This window comes from Meriones unguiculatus, chromosome 17, assembly GCF_030254825.1.
Source record: "Meriones unguiculatus strain TT.TT164.6M chromosome 17, Bangor_MerUng_6.1, whole genome shotgun sequence".
Classification (NCBI taxonomy): domain Eukaryota; kingdom Metazoa; phylum Chordata; class Mammalia; order Rodentia; family Muridae; genus Meriones; species Meriones unguiculatus.
The window spans coordinates 86,266,506-86,287,899 of record NC_083364.1 but is presented as its reverse complement, the minus strand read 5'-3'; the positions used below and the strand labels follow the sequence as shown (position 1 = coordinate 86,287,899).

Here is a 21,394-nt window from a genome sequence, read left to right as displayed (position 1 = left end):
TCTGAATGAATCTTGGATTTTGTCATTTCTTTCATTTATAAACAATACAAATTTAAGTGGCCAAATTGATACTACCTACAATTATAAGGTTATTATCGTATATTTAAAAAATATTTATTTATTCACTTTTTATATTTTATGTATACATCACATCTTCTCCTCCCTCTTCTCCTCCCAGTCTTACACTCCTGCCCCATTACTCCTCCCTTATTCCTCAGAGAAGGGGACAATATTTCCTCCTACCTACCTCAGATCATCAAGCTTCATCAAGACTGAGTTCTTCTTCCCCCTCTGTAGCCTTGTAGGACAGTCCTGTCAGAGAGGAATGATGAAAAAGCAGGCAACCGAGTTCCTGTCAGAGACAGCTACTATAATGCTTACTATTGTATAATTTTTAATAGCAAGACTGTCATTTAATTTATTGTTACAAAAATGAGATGTAGTCCACTTCTTGAAGAATTTAAATTCCATCATAGAGCTTTGGATTTTACTGCTGTAACCCAGTCACTCCACCCTAGAAAAGGTTACCATGGCAAAAAGTGAAAATTGTGGAGATGAAGATATGTAAGCTGATTTTAGAAAAATTTAGGAGGAAAAAAGTAGAAAGAAAAAAGGAAATGGTAATAGATGAATCCAAATTTCTTATTAAGATATTAAGGTTGATGCAATGACCAATTCTTGTTATGTAAAATGCAAAATGTTTCTTCTAAAGGCTTGTAGCCCCTTTACAGTTTCTTTCAAAATTAAAAGCTTCAAATATATTTTAACAAAGTGATGCAAAGTAATGCTGAATTACTGCTCCATTTCTCAGAAAATTTTCAAATTGAAGGTATCAGGAACAAATCATAGTACACCAATCAAAAACGTACAGTGTAACTACCTAAGATAGGCAAGGCTAAGTGCTACTGACAAGCCTTCAACTTTCAGCAACCTTGTTCCCAAGATTGTACTAGGCCTATTAGGAAAAGCTGGGAATGCAACATCACGGACACAAAAAGTCGTTCATTCTTGGGTAGTCCTTACCCCCCCCCCAAAAAAAAAAGATGGAGGCAAGGTCACACAGATTTAAAAAAAAATGATATTCTGAAAAAACAAAACAAAACAAAACAAAACAAAAAACCTGTAAGAGAAAATGTCTTTCTTAGGACGTGAAGGGATCATGTATGAGATATAACAGAACTGTAGGTATGCCATAACCTCTGAGGACATTTGTCTGAATTCTTACCTGGCAGTGAATGGAGGAATTGGGCTAAGTCGTTGGAGGATGTTTAGGTTTTGTGGTATATATGGCAGTGTCTCTGGGAATGAAGGGAATAAAAATTAAAAAGTAATTGAAGCACGATGGAAAAGTAAAGAAGAGAAAAAAGGAAGGAAGGAAACAAAGGAAGGAAGGAAGGAAGGAAGGAAGGAAGGAAGGAAGGAAGGAAGGAAGGAAGGAAGGAAGAAAACAGGAATGATCAAGATTTAACGGCACTCTAACTGAGTCCATTTTCTTATGGTTTTCCAGGCCCTCAACTGTCAGTATACTGCAGGAATGCACCCGACAGACCTGCTAAAGCAATAGATCAGACTTTGAAGGTTAAACGCCACCCTCCCTTGTCCTCTGCCTCCAAGCATACTCCCTAGAGTAGTACAGGTAGGAAAGACCTAAGGCTTTTCCAGGGTGGAATTCTGGCTAGTCCAAAAAGGGATCTTCTTTTAAGGGATGCGGGAAACTAGACATTGCAACTTTATTTAAGATCGGTGGCGTTTATTTGGAGCAAATTCAGTTCTTGGAGCTGGACAGTTGAATGCAGAAGTTCCATCAATTGCTCCAATTCCTTCCGTTGTAGCAGCCTGACCAAAACGTTCAGGTGGTGGTGCGGTTACTCCCAGGGTTCCATCTGGCATCATAGTGGCTGGTTCTGGATTACCAGTTGGTACAGGAGCAGGGGGCATAATGTCTCTGTTGTTCATGCCCATTACACCTCTCACAGCCATTTGGCCTGTCTGTATCTCTTGTTCTCTAACATCAGGGAAGGTTCCCTCAAATCCTTCCTGCTGTCATCACATCATTTCTTCCTCAGGGAGCCTGTGCTCCTCTTTCGGCACACTAGCTGTTTCAGAATGTCTTGGTTATGCATCTCGTCTGTTTTCCAGAGCTCTTCTTGAGGCCTCATCAATACCTGCCTCATAAGCATAACCTGGTGCTCATGGTGTGCCTCCATCTCCATTTCAGCTTCTCACAAGCCTGCCAGATGTTTCTGTCCACTTGATGCTGCTGACGCTTCTCTGTCTCAACCAGTGCCTTCCAGCACATGGCATGCTCATACTCAAACGACCCAAGCCTGAGTGGCTGCTCTCGCTCCTTGTGAAATTGCTGGTTTGTTTGTTTGTTTTTAAATAACCAGCTACTCGGGAAGTCCCTCTTCATCATCTAACTGGTCACAGGCCTACAAAATGTAGTTATCAAGGAGGAACCTTTACTGCATCTATCAAGAGCGTTCTGAGCACATGGCTTCCCTGACAACTCACCAACGTCTTTCCCCGAGCGCCTTTCTTGGTCACCCACAATGACCACAGCCCTCTCCACCTGGTCAAACACAGAAAAGGCTTCTTCCAGCAGTTCATTAGACAGGTACTGAGGAAGGTTGCAGACTACAAGGGAGGCACTTTGACAGGCAAAGTACACATGCAGCTGCTTCCCAAGGAGTGGCATATTATCCAGCTCTGTTTTGGCAATTTCCGCTAGGGTTCGTGTTTCCAGGCGAATAAAACCAAAGACTTTATCCTTAGGAATGAAAACTTGGCCTGCTTTCCCAAATTTCTCAACAAGTTTTCTCATTTCATCTTCAGTGATGTCAGGGGAACGATTGCCCACAAAGACATGGCTATGTTGGGTGAAGGTCTTCACTCCTGGTTTCCTAAAATTCTTTAGGTCAGTAATGAAGCCTTCGTTCTGGTTCCTGGCTTGCTGGCCATTGGCAGGCATTGATGGGGGTAGTTGCTCCTGCTGCTGCTGCTGCTGCTGCTGCTGCTGCTGCTTTCCAGAGTATGGTTCTACTCTTCCAGTTTAAAGATTTTATTACTCTGCATTTTTGCTCACTTGTCTTCGACTTGAATACAGCAAACTGTCTGTCTCCCAGTCTTCTCTAACCTGGATTTCCTCTGCCCACAGTTTTTTGCTCAAAGTAACGGCGACCCCCTTTACATTTTGTAAACCATGATATAAAGAAAACAATTTTTTGTAATTAACTTATTTATTCACTTTACATCCCAGTCAGCCCTCTCCCTCCTCTCCTCTCAGTGACCTCTGCCTCTCCCATCCCCTCCACTATTCCATAGAAAAGAGTATCCCCCTACCCCAGCTAAAATAATAACAATTAAAAGCCACTTCTAGTTAATCAAACCTCCAGTTTTAAAAATAAGATTTTGAACATTATTTATACGTATGAGAGAGTGCCTGTGTAAGTGCATATTATGTATGTGAAGGCGCCCCTGGTGGCCAGAAGAGGGTGTTGCATCCCTTGGAGCTGGATTCTGGGACTTGAACTCAAGACCTCTGAAAGAGTAGAGTGTATCTTTAACCAGTGAGCCATCTCTGCAACCCTTCAGGCATCAATTAAAAAAATAATAATGCTATAAAATTTCAGCCAGATGTATCATTAACTAAATTACTACTTCGGATAGAATTTCATAGACAAAAATAAATATGAAATCAGTTTGGACATTGCTCATATCCAGTGTCAAAAGTTGGCTCAGGGTTTTAGAACTGACAAAAGGCATACATTTCACTTAGTTTACCTTTATATTGAATCACTACAATATTAATGATAGAATAAGAGACTGATAAATACAAAAAAGAATCCCTAGAGGGAAATAAAACTCTCTAGTCAAAACAACAACAACAAACAAACAAACAAACACAGCTTAATTTTGAATGACCTGCATTCAGGAAACTGACAGAGAGATGGCCCTTGTTCTGTCACTGTACATTGAGTGTGATTTAAATTTCTAATGACACCTGCTACCACTGCCTTTTCTTTTATGAACTGCAGTAATAATTAGTTAAGAATTTACCTAATCTTGATATTTTGATATCAAATCACTCTACGTATCATCTGTCTTGTCTTGTCTATTATCTGTCTCTGTATCTCTGTTTGTCTTTACTTCATAGGTGCTTAAAAGTCAAATTTTTATGAAGTACAACATAAATTTTATTATTACCTTCATGACAATAGTTATTTTTTAAAATTTTGATAGAGTTTTATCGGTTTTGTGCAGGCTTTCCTGGAACTTAGTCTGTATATCAAGCTGGCTTTTCTCTCAGTGATCAACCTACCTCTGCCATTTGAGTGCTGGGATTAAAGATGTGTGCCACCCCACCTGGTTCAACATACATTTTAATTTTTAAGTAATTAATTTTTATGTGAACAATAGAGTAAGACAATAAAAAATTCAATTTTTAAATTTTAAATAAAACCTTCAACATTTTAAATATCCAGTTATATTGATTAGTAAAGGAAAATCAAAGCTCTCAGTCCTTCTGAATATCAATAGCAAATATATGTACATTCTATTGATTTAAAGCAAATAGTTTCTCAAATTTAATTTTTACTGTATTAACTGCAGTGTTATAAAATGCAAAGAAATTCTAAGTAAGCATTAATTGAAGAGATTGCTTTAGCTCATTAGCATATTCAGAATGAGTCTTGTGATTTTGCTGTCAGCAAACACATAGGAAATTTCTCCATATGCTTTTAGTCGAACAATGATTATGAGATGACAATTCTTTAATTAACTTAGGACTTAGTGACTTCATCCATCTAATGCTTACCATAGCTTGCACATTCACGTACCTGATTATGCCTTAACGCTTGTTAACTTGACATTTTCTAGCTGTGTTGACAGGTGGAAATTGAAAACAATTTTTTAAAGGTTAGTTAATTGCAGACAATAAATTTTGTTATGCAAATGTGGAAGTTATCTAATATTCTAGATAATCATATTAAGGCAATCAATTAAAGTGTATCTTTTATTTGCAGTGTTAAATTGCCAGTCAATTGAAGGTTACTCATTTATAAGAAATTTTATGTTTCTAAGTATTTTGATCTTTTTTATTCCCTTGTAAGAAGTGTGAGAGATGGCTTTTTTTGCTTTTTCTTTGTAGTGATGTTAATATTATATCTTACTTGCATCATTAATTCAAATCTTGAATGTTTCTGTCTAGCTATGACCTGTATAAAAAGATTTATATATAAGTGGATTTATATATATTTATTTATAAATAAATCTATTATAAGTAGATTTAGTGTGTAAAAATCTATTATTGATTCATTAGTTTACTCAAGTTTAAATTGTTAATTTTCTCTAAAAATCATAGTTAATTTTGATTAATTTTATTTTCTGTTACAGTATAAATTACAGAAGACAAATTTCGCTAAAGGAAATATATGCGTTGATCATATAACAGCATCATTTATTGAAGTTGACTTCCTCATTCCAGCTGGCATAAAACCATTTTCTATTTGGTGCTTATTTTTCCTTTACCATTGCCTTTTGACCTGGGTGGTCTTATGTCAACTTGACAAAAGCTAGAGTCATGGGAGAGGAGGGAGCCTCAATTAGGACAATGCCTCTATTAGATTAGAGGGAATTTTCTTAATTAGTGCTTGATTGCGAGGAGCCTAGTCCATTGTGGTTGTGACCTCCCTGGAGCTAGTGGTTCTGGGTTTTATTGTTTACTTTCTAAGTTTTTTGATTTATTATTTATTATAATTTATTCAATTTGTATCCCAGCTGTAGCCCCCTCTCTCATCTCCTCCCAGTCCTGCCTTCCTTTCCTCTTCTCCCCCTCCCATTCCCCTCCCCTAGTCCACAGACAAGGGAGGACCTCCTCCCCTACTATCTGACCATAGGTGAAAAGGTCCCCTCAAAACTGGATGAATCTTCTTCCACTATGGCCTGGAAAGGCTGCTCACCCCTCAGGGCAAGGTGATCAAAAGCAAGCCCCTGAGCACATGACAGAGACAGCCCCTGCTCCCTTTACTAGTGGACCCACGTGAAGACTGAGCTGCTATGGGCTACATTTGAGCAGAGGGTCTAGGTCTTCTCAATGCATGGTCCTTGGTTGGTGCATCGGTCCCTGCAGGCCCCCCTGGGCCCAGAATTTTTGGCTCTTTTGATATCCTTGTGGCACTTCTTTCCCTTCCAGGTCTTTCTGTCTCCCTCTTCTTCCATAAGATTCCTTGCATTTTGTCCAAAGTTTGGCTATGAGTCTTAGCATCTGCTTTGATACCCTGCTGGGTAGATTCTTTCTGAGGCCTTTTGTGGTAGGCTTCTGTGCTGTTCCCTGTCTTATGCTTTCAATGTCTATCCTGATTGCCCTTCTGAATGAGGATTAAACATCTTCTTTAGAGCCCTCCTTGTTTAGCTTCTTTAAGACTACAGATTTTAGTATCTTTATTCTATATTATATGGCTAATATCCACTTATAAGTGAGTATATACCATGCGCTACCTCAAGATACAGCTATACCACTCCTAGGCATATGTCCAAAAGATGCTCAACCATTCATCAAGAACACTGATTAACTATGTTCATAGCAGCTTTATTCATAAAGCCAGAACCTGAAAACAACCCAGATGTCCCTCAATGGAGGAATGGATACAGAAATTGTGGTACATTTACACAATGGAATAGTACTCTGCAATTAAAAACAAGGAAATCATGAAATTTTCAAGCAAATGGGATGGAACTAGAAAAGATCGTCCTGAGTGAAGTAACCCAGAAGCAGAAAGAAACACATGGTTCTGGGTTTTATATCAAATTAGGATGAGCAAAAGTTTGTATCAAGCCAGTAAACAGCACCACTCCGTGGTCTCTGCATCAGCTCTTGACTCCAGGTTCCAGACCTATTTGAATTTTTGTCCTGGCTTCTTTTGATGATGATCTATGATCTGGAAATGTAAGCTAAATAAACCACTTCTTACTTAACTTGCTTTTGATCATGGTATTTCATTACAGCAATATAAAAGGGTCTTTTATTCTACAGAGCTGCCTCCATCTGATAATCTAGGTCTAGTCCTGTAAGCTTTTAGGCCTCACAATTTCTGCCTGTGAGACTTACTGAATAAAAGGCTGAATAACCTCAGCCTTTCTTGTTCTTTTTGAACTCTGGCTGGCTGGTTAAACTCAGCTCTCCTGGCTCAAAATTTCTATCCAATCTGACTGATTCAAACTGGCTTCTTTCAGTTTCTGACTGAATTGCTCTGCTTTGTCTCATACTAACTTTGGCAATTTTTGCAAATTTGGCTCATTCTCATTCTCTGACTTTTTTGTCTTCACTTGTGTCTAGCTTTTTCTCTCTCTGTCACCTGTCTGTGTTCAACTGTCCCAGTAAAAGTGTCTCCTTTATTACTTGCTCTCTTTCTTAAAAGATTTGGCACCTCAGTTTCTAAGTTGATTTACATAGTAAGGGGATCAGGGGCTGATGTTTGACCTGACCTCAGTGGCTGGCTCTTTGATCTCCTCCCCCTGAGTGAGAGTCAGCCTAACCAGACCAAAGAGGAAAACAATAAAGCCAGTCCTGATGAGACCTGATAGACTAGGGTCAGATGGAAGGGGAGGAGGACCTTCCCTATCAGTGGACTTGGGAAGGGGCATGGGAGGAAAAGAGGGAGGGAGGGTGGGATTGAGAGGGGAAGAGGGAGGGAGTTACAGCTGAGCTACAAAGTGAATAAACTGTAATTAAAAATAAACTTTAAGCAAGATAAAAAATATTTGGTACCTTTAAAGTCACTTCACTTTCTTTTCTGTTCTTGTGAGTTGGGCATATCTTATTCTGTCAAATCTTTCTTCCATTCATCACCATCTTTCCTTCAATTAGTTTCCTTTCAAACATGGGTGCTTTCTTCTAAAAACTAACTTTACCTCCACTGTTTGGATTAAAGGTGTGTAATAAGGGTGTGTCTATATTTCAGTCAGAGATATTTACGTTGCACTAGATTAAAATTTCTCTAAACAGCCACAATAAGACTAAGAGAGTTTTCATTCATATGTTGTTTTTTTATGTTCATATAGGAGGAACTCAAATTCCTCCTATACAATGGCACAGAGTTGCTATATAATCTGCATACATTTCCCCATGTGTTGTCACTTCTATTTTATTTAAAATGCTTAAGACAATGTAAATGACATGTGAATATTTTATATTTTACATACTTTTTTAAAATTTTAACATTGTTCTATCTTTACCATGTCCCACAGGTTAGCAAGGTTAACTCTATAGAGCAATTCATAGTAAATCTACAAAGATAAAATTATAAATATGTCAAAAAGCTTGACTCACATAGTTATAATTGGATAAATATTTAAAAATTTACTTAGTGCTCTCTTTGCAGCCCAGGATATCTCAGGCTGGCCTTGAAATCATAGCAATCCTCCTGCCTCATGTTTCCAAGTGTTGAAATTAAAGATATATGTGATCACACTTAGTTTTCACTATTAAACTATATCTGAGGTTCTCAGTAGATGAGTAGGTGTACACTGGGACACATTTCATGCAAACACATCAAAATATGTTGATCTGTAGAATTTTCTGTCCAGGAATATGTTACTTCACATTCTCACAGCACACTCACCTTTCAGTGCTCAGTTGAACTCAGTCATGTTTATTACATATTCTATATATTTATTTTATAGTTCTTTTAATAGCCTGTTTTTTTAAACACACACAGCTATTTTGTAATGCCCATCTCTCTAGTAGGAGGTGAGCTTTGAAATGATAATGACTGTTTTATTTTTCTATTTGATTTTCATGCCAAGGAGCTTTTGTATTGTTAGCTAGCACTTAACAGATGCTCAAGGAATAGTCACTCCATGAATGAAAACGAGCATGCTGCTTGTATTCTTCTAAATGAGAAGTTGGAAAACACATTAAAGTTTCTGTCAACTAACTTGAGGCACACATTTTCTCATGAATGAATTTCTTATAGCTTAAAACAAAAATTTATATGTACTAAAAGCAAGATAAAATTTAACAACAGATGGATCCCAAGAGCTTGTATACAAACACAAAGTCAAGGTATATAAGCATTCAATTATCAAATTGAAAAGCTAGGTCTTGAATTACAGAGAGCAAGGAGTGATCATTGCAACAAATATAGTTGCTAACTGAGAAACCTTTGAGAGGCGTACTGGAGACTCTTGTTACTTTCCAAAGGGGAAGAGTGAGAAAATAATACAAGCGACTCTGCATGCTCTCATTGAAATGTCCTTTCTTATGACCAAAATATCTGTAACTGAGCACATATATTTAATACACAGCTAGAACTGTTAATTGTATTTTAAGACCTGAAATTTACTTGAAATATCCTATGGGCAAGATGCAGCTATGGCTCCAAAAAAACAAAAGAAAGAAGAAACATGATCAAACTGTAGTCTAAAAACAAACAACGGTGTATTTAACCTTGACATACTGGTTATTTTAAAGATGATGGAAGATCAGTAAATGGTGGGTGAGATATTTCTCAGAAGTTGTTTTTATAAAAAGGGTAACTCTTCTGAAGAGCTCTGAAGAAGTGGCTTAAGTATCTTTGCTGAAATGTCATTAGTCAAGGAAGAATAAGTTCATATATCAAAGGAAGAAAATAGAAATCAAACATTGCTAATTGAATGCAGAGTACTTTGTTCAAGACCTTGTAATTTCTTTTTCATTCATTTATCTATTGTAGAAATCATCTCTTGATGGACTGAACCTTTCATTTCCCTCCTGATTAAAAGAATGATGCAGATTTCTGAATCTCACCTGGTGTTAGGTCAGTCACAGTTCTCTAATGCACCTCATCACATAAAGAGCTTGGTATAGACTTTCTCCTACAAAGCTTCCTATTATCAGGTAATTTCAGTGGATATGAATACTCAGGCATTCCAAGAGGGAGGGGAATATTCTTTTATGGATCTACCAGCAATCACTGCATTATGCTAGGCTTTCTCAGTTAATTCTACCATCTGTGATGCTTCGATTCTATAACTTAGTCTCTTTCCAGGCATGAAGATTGTTTGGAAAAATTTTAAGACATTTTTTTGTTTTAACCTTGGGTTCTCTAACTTATTCTAAAATGTTACCATTTAAGTTTCAATTTCTTGTGATAAGGAGATGGCTTGTCAGAAGCATGTATATTGAATGTAGACACAAATTCAAACACTCAATACTAATAAAAACCTGATTGTGGTGGTGTGCTCTTCTCACAGCTTGGAGAGGCAGGCAAAGGATCACTGCCTGGGACTTCACAGCTAGTGAGGTGGCTAGCCTTGGCTCATTGGTGAGCTTCAGCTCCTAAGGAGAGGCCCTGTCTCAGAACTGAGTAAAAATAGCATCTGAGAAATCACACAGAAAGTTGACTTCTGGCCTTTGTATACATGAACACACAGAGACAACAGACACACACATACACACAACACAGAGGGGGATGCACACTTCTACAAACATCTCCTTTCCAGGTTGTTATGAGGAGTTCTATATTCATATTAACAGAAGTGAGACTAAATCTTGTTGTCGAGAAAACAGGCTGTTGGGACTGTTATGATTGGCAAGAAAAAGCTTATTTTTTAAAAACTTAACTTTTACTCTACTCAGTGGGGTATCAAATCATATGCTGAGATACATGGACAAACTTTAGGTAGAGTGCAGGGAATCTTATGAAAGAAGGGAGAGATAGCAAAATCTGGAGGGGACAGGAACTCTACAAGGAGAGCAACAGAGCCAAAAAAATCTGGGTCCAGGGGTCTTTTGGAGATTGATACTCCAAACAAGGACCATTTTTGCATGGAGATAACCTAGAACCCCTGCACAGCTGTAGCCCATGGCAGCTCAGTGTCCAAGAGGGTTCCTTAGTAATGGGATCAGGAACTATATCTGACATGAACTCAGGGGCTGGCTCTTTGATCACCTCCACCTGAGGTGGGGAGCATTCTTACCAGGCCACAGCGGAAGACAATGTAGCCACTCCTGATGAGACCTGATAGACTAGGGTCAGATGGAAGGGGAGGAGAACTCCCCTATCATTGGACTTGGGGGGGCAATAGGAAAAGAAGAGAGATGTAGAGAAGATGGTGGGATTGGGAGGGGCTGGGGAAGGGGCCTACAGCTGGGGTACAAAGTAAATAAACTGTAATTAATAAAATAAAATAAAATTAAAAATTAATTTTATTTTAATTTTAAATATCTCTAATTTCTTTTTGTTGCCATCTTTTTCATTCTTTTAGAACCCCACCCACAATCCATCTTTGCTTCCTACTGGTGACAGATAGCATGACTTAGGTATCACTCAGGTAGTGAAGATTTATGGGCTGTACTTTTTCTCACATTGGATTTTTCTCAGGCTGATCTGACAATGATTTAAATCAAGGACACTTGATAAAAGGATGAGAGGGGGTAGATGGCACAAGTGGAGAGATTGTTGCGTGTTGGCAGGCAAGCACTGGTATAGTCCAGTCCTCTTGTTATCAGTTTCTTTAGGTGAGGGAGAAAGAGAAAAAAGGAAAAGTAGTCAGATTCTTTCTCACCTTCATTCTTCTCTTCTCCTCCCTCCCTTACCACAATCTATTTCATTTGTAAGCATTATTACTATTCATGTCTTCCATCTTTTTTATTGTTGTTTTGTTCCTATTCACAAATACAATTTATCTCTTAGGAAATCATATTACTCGGTAGAAAAAGTACAGCTTTTCTCATGGAGCAATCAGCAAGATATACATTCCACAACTCTTAGAAGTTTAACTTAGAAAGCTTTTCAACTTTATGACCATTTACTGGAGAGCTTCAGGGCATGTGTCACACACCTAGAGAAACAGATTCAACTCATTGACCTTAGAATACTTTCACTATTTACCTATGAGTTATTGAATAGGATAGCAAACTGTAATAATAATAAATAAAATAGTATGAGCTAAATATTGTATATTACATTAAAATTAACATTTTCACACTATATTTTGGGCTTCCTCATAGTGTAAAGGGTGATTATATATTAAGAAAAATTGTAAGTGGATTTCGCTTCCAACATTCAAGTCATAATACATAGAGCTCACAGATAACTCTTCTCTTTAACTCCCCATGATTTTTCTTAGAGCTTGATTAAAATTTCAGTATTGTTTCCCCTTATAATTTTAATTATGAATTTGTAGACAATTTTTGATCTAACTATATTAAGAATACTTCCAGTGTTGTTGTTGTAGATCTGTCACATTCACATTTGTCACTGAAGGGTAGGGTTTAATATTTAATAGAACTAGGAAGTTAGGAATGAGGCTACACCTGGAAGTTTCAGATTAGTGATTTATCAGTAAGTCTGAAAGATAAAGATTTGGTGTTTTCCTCCATGCATCTGCTTTGAGGTGTGAACCCTTGTTTTCTGAGCTACCCACAGCCCATGGATCTACATCTTACTTCCCTTGGGTTTTTCTTGCTCAATTTCTCTCCATTTTTCCTTAAGAGAACCCTCTCTCTTTTTTTACCCCTTTAGGCTGTTTACATGTTATTTTGAAACCTGTTTAAATTATATGTTCATGTGCTGTTTTATGTCCTTTCATCTGATATATCAATCAATAACCTACATGAAATCCCATATGCTTCTTTCAGTATCATTACTTTTCTATTATATTCTTATACTCATAAAAGAAGTTTTATGTGAGTTGTCAGTATTTGTATTGAAATGATATGCTTATTTGTGGGAAAGAGAGGAAAATTGGAAATGACACATCTTTTTTATTGAATTACAGAAACTAAACTTGTTTAAACTAAAGTTTTTTTTTGGCTTCTGACCTTATAAAAATAACCACGGAACTCTTTTTTATACCTGATAAAATTGCTTTCAAAGGAGGTTAACTTACTTGACAAAAGTCACATTACTGATAAATGACTGGATAGGGAAATTTTAAGCCACGCTTATTAGACTCTATACTTCTAATTTAAATCAAATTATGTGTAAATCCTGGCTATATGCCAACAAGTTATATCTCTTTCTTTTATTTTAAAGGGCATTTTAGAACTTAAACTACATCCCCTTAAGCAATGATTTTCTACTTGGAATTAATGGCAAAGCATTTTATAGAAAATACAACTTCTGTCTTTCTAAATGTTCTATCTTTTGTACAGTAGCTATTGTATATCATAATGCTTGCTCTACAAAACCTAAAAATCAATAATATATTTGTTATTTTGAATTAATTTATCTTTTTAAGGAAACCAGAGAAAAATTAACACCTATTCAGTATTTCTACATATTTTTAATTTTCAAAGGACTTTCAAGCAAGCATCTGCTGTTGTTATCCTTTTTTAAATTTTTATTTTTTATATTAACTACAGTTTATTCACTTTGTACCCCAGTTGTGGCTCCTTCCCTCATTCCCTTCCAATCTCACCCTCTCTCCCTCATCTCTCCCTCATGTCCCTCTGCAAGTCTATGCATAGGGATAGGAGAGGTCCTCCTCCCCTTTCCTCTGTCCCTAGCATATCAGGTCTCATCAGGACTGGCTGGATTGTCTTCCTCTGTGGCCTGGTAAGGCTGTTTCCCTCTAAGGGGGAGGTGATCAAAGAGCTAGTCACTGAGTACATGTCAGAGAAAGCCTCTATTCCCCTTAACAGGGAACCCACTTGGAGACTGAGCTGCCATGGTCTACATCTGTGCAGGGGTTCTAGGTTATATCTATGAATGGTCCTTGGTTGGAGTATCAGTCTCAGAAAAGACCCTGTGCCCAGATTTATTGGTTCTGTTGCTCTCCTTGTGGGGCTTCTGTCCCCTCCCCTTCTTGCTTAAGATTCCCTGTACTCTGCCCAAATATTGGTTATGAGCCTCAGCATCTGCTTTGGTACTCTCCAGGCTAGAGTCTTTCAGAGGCCCTCTGTGGGAGCTTCCTGTCCATTTCCCGTTTTTTTCCTTCTTCCAATGTCCATCCCGTTTTTCTTTCTGGGTGAGGATTGATCATTTTATCCAGGGTCCTCCTTCTTGATTAACTTCTTTAGGTGTACAGATTTTAGTAGGTTTATCCTATATTATATGTCTATATGAGTGAGTATATACTGTATGTGTCTTTCTGCTTCTGGGATACCTCACTCAGGCTGATCTTTTCTAGATCCCACCATTTGCCTGCAAATTTCATGGTTTCCTTGTTTTTAATTGCTGAGTAATATTACATTGTGTAAATGTACCATAATTTCTATATCATCTCCTCAGTTTAGGGACATCTGGGTTGTTTCCACGTTCTGGCTATTACAAATAAAGCTGCTACAAACATGTTTGAGCAAATGTCCTTGTTGTATACTTGAGCATATTTTGGATATATGCCTAGGATTGGGATAACTGGATCTTGAGGAAGTGCTATTCCTAATTGTCTGAGAAAGCACCAGATTGATTTCCAAAGTGGTTGTACAAGCTTACATTCCTACCCGCAAGAAAGGAGGGTTCCCCTTCTCCACATCCTCTCCAGCATGTGCTGTCACTTGAGTTTTTAATCTTAGCCATTATGATGGGTGTAAAGTGAAATCTCAGGGTCTTTTTTATTTGAATTGTCCTGATGACCAAGGATATTGAGTATCTCTTTATTTCTCTGCCATTCTACATGTTGTTTTAATTTAACAGGAGGAATTGACCTTTTCCCCAGCAATTCAATCTACTTTTGCTTTTCCATGAATGTGTTTAATTTCCCTTTACTTTTTAGAGTTCTGCTTTTCTAGGATACAGTGTTGTAAGTTGTCTCCTTTGCTTCATAATTTATAAAATGGCTTTCCCTTGTCTTTTTAACTACTCCTGATGAAAAGCCACCATTGATCATTTGGTGTTTCCTAGAGATCCATACATCATTTTCCCCCTCAGGCTATTCTTAAAACTTTTCCTCTGACTTTTCATGTAGTTTAAATTCAGTTTAACTGAAAGTGTGTCCATGTGTTGTGTTTGTACTTAAAAGAACTGAGGACTCGCTCTCTGTCACGAACAACTCCACATTTGGCTAAGGCCGAGGATCTGGCTTGCTTCCATGTATGTGGACCTATCTGCATTGCCCCCGTGGCACGCCTGGGTTGGCTACCCAGAGGCTATTTAAGCTGTGGGCTGGCTTTCCCCGGGGTCCGAGGATTGTTCAATGTTCCTGAATAAACTGCATTGAAAAAAAAAAAAAGAACATGGTCAAAGTAATTTTGTTCTTATAAAACCCAGAACCATGTACAGTGCATATCCATTAAAAATTGCTTTAAAGGGTCAAAAAAAAAAAAAAAAAAAAAGAACTAAGGACTCAAAGAGATATTTTAATATTGTTGCTTTATGAGAGCTCTGTCTCTCTGTCTTTGTCTCTCTCTCTCTCTCTCTCATATGTGTGTGTGAGCGCGCGTGTGCATGCATTAATTGAACCAGTATGTAGCTTCCTGTGAAGGTAAGGAGAGGCTGTCATATCATTAGATCACCCGGACCTAGAGTAGCAGGTGCTTGTGATTCACCTGGCTGTGTGCTGGGAACTGAATTCTGAATTCAGGTACTCTAGAAGAGGGACACATGCACTTTAATCACTGAATGTTTTCTTCATTCCTCTGTCAAACTGAGTTCAATCCTCAGACTCAGATATTAGCAGGACACTCATACATGTTGTTCTCCGATCTACACACTCATGCTTTTGCGTTCAGGAGGTAAGATTACGTGCCGTTTCCACTGCTGCTTCCTGTGACTCATCATTGTTGATGTTAACCTAGGTAACCTGGTGTTTGTCAGGGGTTCCTTTTGCCCAGTTACTCCCTCTTTTCCTCTTTGAAACAAAGTCAGGATGAACAGCTCAGATACATCAAATGTGGAAATATGTTCTCCTTCCTTGAATGGAGAATAAGAACATAAGTCATGTGCAATTGGTGGTAGTTGGCTAGCATATAGAGCTCTCTTGTTTGAGGAGGGTCCAGACCTGACATCCAGAAAACTTTGCCATTCATAATATTTGCTGACTCAGTTGACTTAAAGTGAAACAGATTTGATTCTATACTTTAGGTGGGCCTTATCTGATCAGTTGAAAACCTTAACAATGTAAAACCTCGAATTTCCCAAAGAATAATTTGGCTTTGATACTGTAACAGAAATCGAGCTTGTGTTTCTAGCATGTTGCTGTCCTAAAGAATGTGTTTTTCTATGTGTTATTTTTAGGAGCAATTATGGATCGTGCTGTTATTTCTCCTTTTACTACCTGGTAAAATGAATCAGTCAACTAATATGTAATTGGTGTTTAATTTTTGTAAGCTCATTTATTATTAATTATATTTGTAATGGGTGTATTTCTATTTAGATTATCTATTCTTTTTTATTTTATTTTTTTCTTATCAGTTACATTTTATTAACTCTGTATCCCAGCCGTGTCCCGATCCCTCATTCCCTCCCAGTCCCTCCCTCCCTCCCTCATCTCCACCATGCCCCTTTCCAAGTCCACTGATAGGGGGACCTCCTCCCCATTCATCTGATCCTGTTTAATCAGGTATCTTCAGGACTGGCTGCAAAGCCCTCCTCTGTGGCCTAACAGGACTGCTCCTCCCTTCGGGGGTGGGGAGACCAAAGAGCCAGTCATCGAGTCCTAGATTATCTATTCTTGTGTACATTTTGGGAGATTGTATTTTTAAAGGTACTGGTCCATTTTTGTCATGTTTTTTTTTTTAAATTTGTTGATATACATTGTTATTGCTATCCTTTCAGTGTAACAAAGGTCACTGTGTACAACTTGTATCCTCTTTCTTGATTAGCATATCAATTCATTGATGAATTTAGAGTCGACTACTGCTCTTATTGATTTTTGTAGATTTAATTTTGCTTCTTTAGACTTAACTTTCTTTTTCCTGCCCTTTTTTTTTGACGTAAAGCTGCAGATCATTGATGTTAGATTTTTCTAATATATTCACTGTTTTAAATATTTCCAAGCACAACCTTAAATTCATAGCTATTTGAGATACTGCACTGTAATACTAATACTCTACATAAAATAATATTAATTTTTTCTTGAGATACTTATCCAACCCCCAAAATTGTTTCTTTTAAATTAGGAAAGCAGCAGGCTGTTGCCCTACGTTTCAGGAAGTTCTCCTGCTGTTGCCTATCCCAGAGCCACCTTGCAGGTTCTGTAGTAAATTAGTCTCCCTGTTCAATTCCAAAGGGAGAATTTGTTCACTATCCACCCATACCTCTCCACCACCATACTGTTTCGTCATCAAGTCTATACCACATGTTACTTAATGGTATGATTTTATTTATTTATTTTTTTTAGGCCCATCACTAGAGAGAACTAACTTTTCTTCTCTCAACAGTCAATGGTCTATGTAGCTTTTCCTCTAGGGGTGGGATCATGTAGAATTTTCCCTGTCTAGGTTGGCATGTCAATCAGTATTGCCATTATGCTAGCCTTATTCAGGCAACCACATTGTAGAGCTTTTATGAGTGTACTTCCCACATTATGACTAAGAGACATTGTTTATCAGCAGGCTGAGTGTCTAGCTCCCACAATTTTTACTCTTCCGTGGGTGTGATTTTCCCTGAGACTTAGGTATTGGACTTTTGATAAAGATGTATAAATTGTGATTGGTCACCCACAGTCCTTATGTTCTTCATTATGACCAGTTGTGGATATCTGTAATAATTGCCACACATTGCAAACAAAAATAACCAAATCTCTTTTGATGAGAAGAAAGAGATACACTTATTTCTGGGAATAAGGATTAATATTTATAGACTTAAGAAGATGGCAGTAATAGGTTCACCTCTTGGATCTATAATCTCTCCAGCAATGGGTTTTTGGCTACATTTTGCATATCAGACACAAATTCTTTCCTACTGAGAAGATCTGATTTCAGTTGGTCAGCTACTGGTTATCTCAAGATAGAAGTGACATTTCACATCATTTGGAAATAGTATGGCTTTAACTTCCAAATATGTTACATATTTCAAATGTCTTTCTTTCATTGCCTTATAATTTGACTTTATTCTTCTCTGAGAACAGATGTGCAATGATTTTCCTTATTATTATCATCATCATCAATATTATTATTTTACAATTTATTATTTTATAATTTATTCACTTTGTATGCTGGTTGTAGCTCCCTCCCTCATCTCCTCCCAGTCCCACCTTCCTTCCTTCTTTCCTCTTATCCTTCTCTCTAGTCAACTGATAATGGGAATTCTTCTCCCCTACTATCTGACCCTAGCCTATCAGGTCTCATCAGGACTGCCTGGTTCCTCTTTCCTCTGTGGGTTGGCAGGTCACCCACAAGGGGGGAATGACCAAAGAGCAGGCAACTGAGTTCATGTGCATGACTGCCCCTGCTCCCCTTACTAGGGTACCAACATAGAGAGTGAGCCACCATGGGATACATGCAAGCAGGGGTGTCTAGGTCCTCTCTATGCATGGTACTTGGTGGATGCATTGGTTTCTGCAGTCCCTCTTGAATCCAGTGGTTTATGCAGTCCCTCTTGGATCCAGGTTTTTTGTTGTTGTTGTTTGTTTTTGTTTTGCTTTGTTGGTATCCATGTGGAACTCCTGCCCCTTCGAGTCTTTTTATCTCCCCACTTTTCAGTAAGATTCCCTATACCCAGTCCAAAGTTTGGCTGTGAGTCTCTGCATCTATTTTGATCTCCTGCTGGATGGAGTCTTTTAAAGGACATCTGTGGTGGTAGGCTACTATCCTGTTTCCTCTCTTCTACTGCTTCCGCTGTTTATCTTTTTTTCCCCCTTCTGAATGAGAATTAAACATCTTCCTAGGGTCTTCTTTGTAGTTTATCTTCTTAAGGTGTGCAGATTTTTTTTTATAATCAAAAGAATTGTTTTAATGTCTTTATCCTTACAATGCCATTGTTTATGTGTGTTTGCAATTTGTAGATGTGTGTGTAACTGTGAGGTAGAATTGCTTCCATCCAATTAGATTTTTACTGATTTCACGACCTTGTGTTCTCAAGTTGTAAATAAATAAATGCTGTTTTGATTTTTTGTTATATCATAAATTTATTCTCATAGAAAATATATTAAATACTGACTAACAAATAAATACTAGCACTTGTAATCTTATTACCATATTACATCAGTGTTAGCAATATCTGTTTTTTTGTATACTCTTTTTTATTTTTTTACTTTTTATACTTCATTTTTTAATTTATTTTTTAATTATTACAATTTAGTCACTTTGTATCCCAGCTGTAGTCCCCTTCCTCAGGCCCTCATAATCTTGCCCTCCTTCCCTCTTCTCCCTATATGCTCTTCCCCAAGTCCACTGATAGAGGAGGTCCTCTTCCCCCTTCCTTCTGACCCTAACCTATCAGGTCTCCTTAGGACTGGTTGCATTGTCTTCCTCAGGGGCTGCTAAGGCTGCTCCTCCCTCAGGGAGAGGTGATCAAAGAGCCAGGCACTGAGTTCATGTCAGAGACAGTCCCTGTTTCCCTTACTAGGAAAAACACTTGGGGACTGAGCTGCCATGGGCTACATCTCTGCAGGGGTTCTAGGTTATTTCCATGCATGGTCCTTGGTTGGAGTATCAGTCTCAGAAAAGACCCCTGTGCCCAGATATAATAATTTTTGCTTCTGTTGCTCTCCTTGTGGAGCGCCTGTCCTCTCCAGGTCTTACTATCTCCACCTTCTTTCATAAGATTCCCTGTACTCTGCCCAAAGTTAGGCTATGAGTCTCAGTATCTGCTTCGATACCCTGCTGGGTAGAGTCTTTCAGAGGCCCTCTGTGGTAGGCTCCTGTCCTGTTCTCTGTAGGTCTATAGACTTTAAAGTATACCTTGACCCAGAATTTGGTTTTTATTTTGTTGATTGTATTTTTCAGAAATATGTGTAAACTCCTGAAGAATACAACATTCTATAAGTCATAATGGAAACCATTTCACATCTATCATTTTGCCTCATAAACTTTCATGATCTGTTGGTGGGTGCATAGCAACAATTGTATGACTCATTACAGAACTAACTCTTTTAAAATTATCCATTTCTTCTATACATTTTAATTTTCTTATTCTGAAGCCTGTTCTGCCTGAACTTAATGGAGCTGTTCAAGCTTTCTTTTTATTAGTATTTACACAGTTTCTTTCCCTAATCATGGGTTTGTGCTTCTAGGATGAATTTCTTATGAATGAAATTAAGTTAGAAATTGATTTTTCAAAGTTAATATCTGTCCTTTAATTGACATATTTGAATTTTTTGAACCTAAAAATTAATTTTTTTTCAGGCTTAGTGAAAATGCTCTGAACTGCTTTAATTTTAATTCAATATTTTATATGATTCAATTTTACCTCATTTTACTACATAAACACTATATTTTAAAATTATTTTGCAGTTACAGTTGAGTTTATAACTTTTATTTATAATCATTCCAAGTATACTTACCCATAATACCACTCCAGGTTTATTATACTATATTACAATATTATAATATTACTTTCATTAATTTAATTTATACATTTATTAAAAATCATTCAGTGATTTTTTTTTAAATTATTACTTGCTGTGGCCAGAGACATACAAGAGAGCTAAGACAGGGTGAACATGCCCCCAAATCTTAGTGTATTATTTATTATATACAGCAAGACAGGGCACTAGTTTTATTATATAGAGAGGAATGAGGCGGCAGTTACCTGATCTGTGCAAGTAGGTTCTCTGTGGGTCTGCAGCGTAGGGGAATCATCTTAGGATGCAATCATCAAGAAAAAGAAAGCTGAGTTTGACACTTTCCCCACTCGCTCTCAACATCCATACTCAGACCAGAGGAATGCAAGACCATCCTGACCTGAGGAAGGCCTTGACATTACCACGGGTCTGAGTCATTGAGGTTTTTAATGTAGCCATGTTTATGCCAACAAGACACATTGTATTAGAAAGTGTTATGTAAACTGCCAAGGTGGAAAAGCAATCAATAATAATTTATGCATCACAAGAATGGTCAGCCAGACAGGGTATTCTCAGTGGTGAAAACATGTTATTATTATCTGGAGGACAACTATCAACTGTATATTTGGACTTAATGTATGCATAGTAGGAATTCATGCCTGGTACTGCAAGCCTAGCCATCTTCCCATGGCTGGAGAGCTCACAGACCTTAGAGGAGAACCGGCTACTAACATTTTTCTAAATCAATACAGTTTTCAACTTTACTATAAATATCTATTTTATACACATACATAGTATACTTCTCACCTTTCATCAAAGGAGATTCTTTATTGCAGCAGACAGGTTATTGCAGATATTTAAAACTCATCAAAAAACAGACAATAAGTGATTGTGTGGTGTCTAGCCCAGTTGGTATCTCTATAATGCAAAATATACCCTGAGGGCTCAGAAAAATTGTGGCAGAAAGCATGTAAGAGCCAGAAGACCAGGGTATCCACTGTGAGATGGTGTCTTCTAGACATGA

The 21,394-nt window shown here is 37.7% G+C and overlaps 1 pseudogene; it reads right to left on the bottom strand.

The window, feature by feature from the left end:
• Positions 1 to 1,734: 1,734 nt before the first annotated feature.
• Positions 1,735 to 3,075, bottom strand: LOC110558732 (non-POU domain-containing octamer-binding protein-like; annotated as a pseudogene).
• Between the last annotated feature and the right edge of the window lie 18,319 nt (positions 3,076 to 21,394).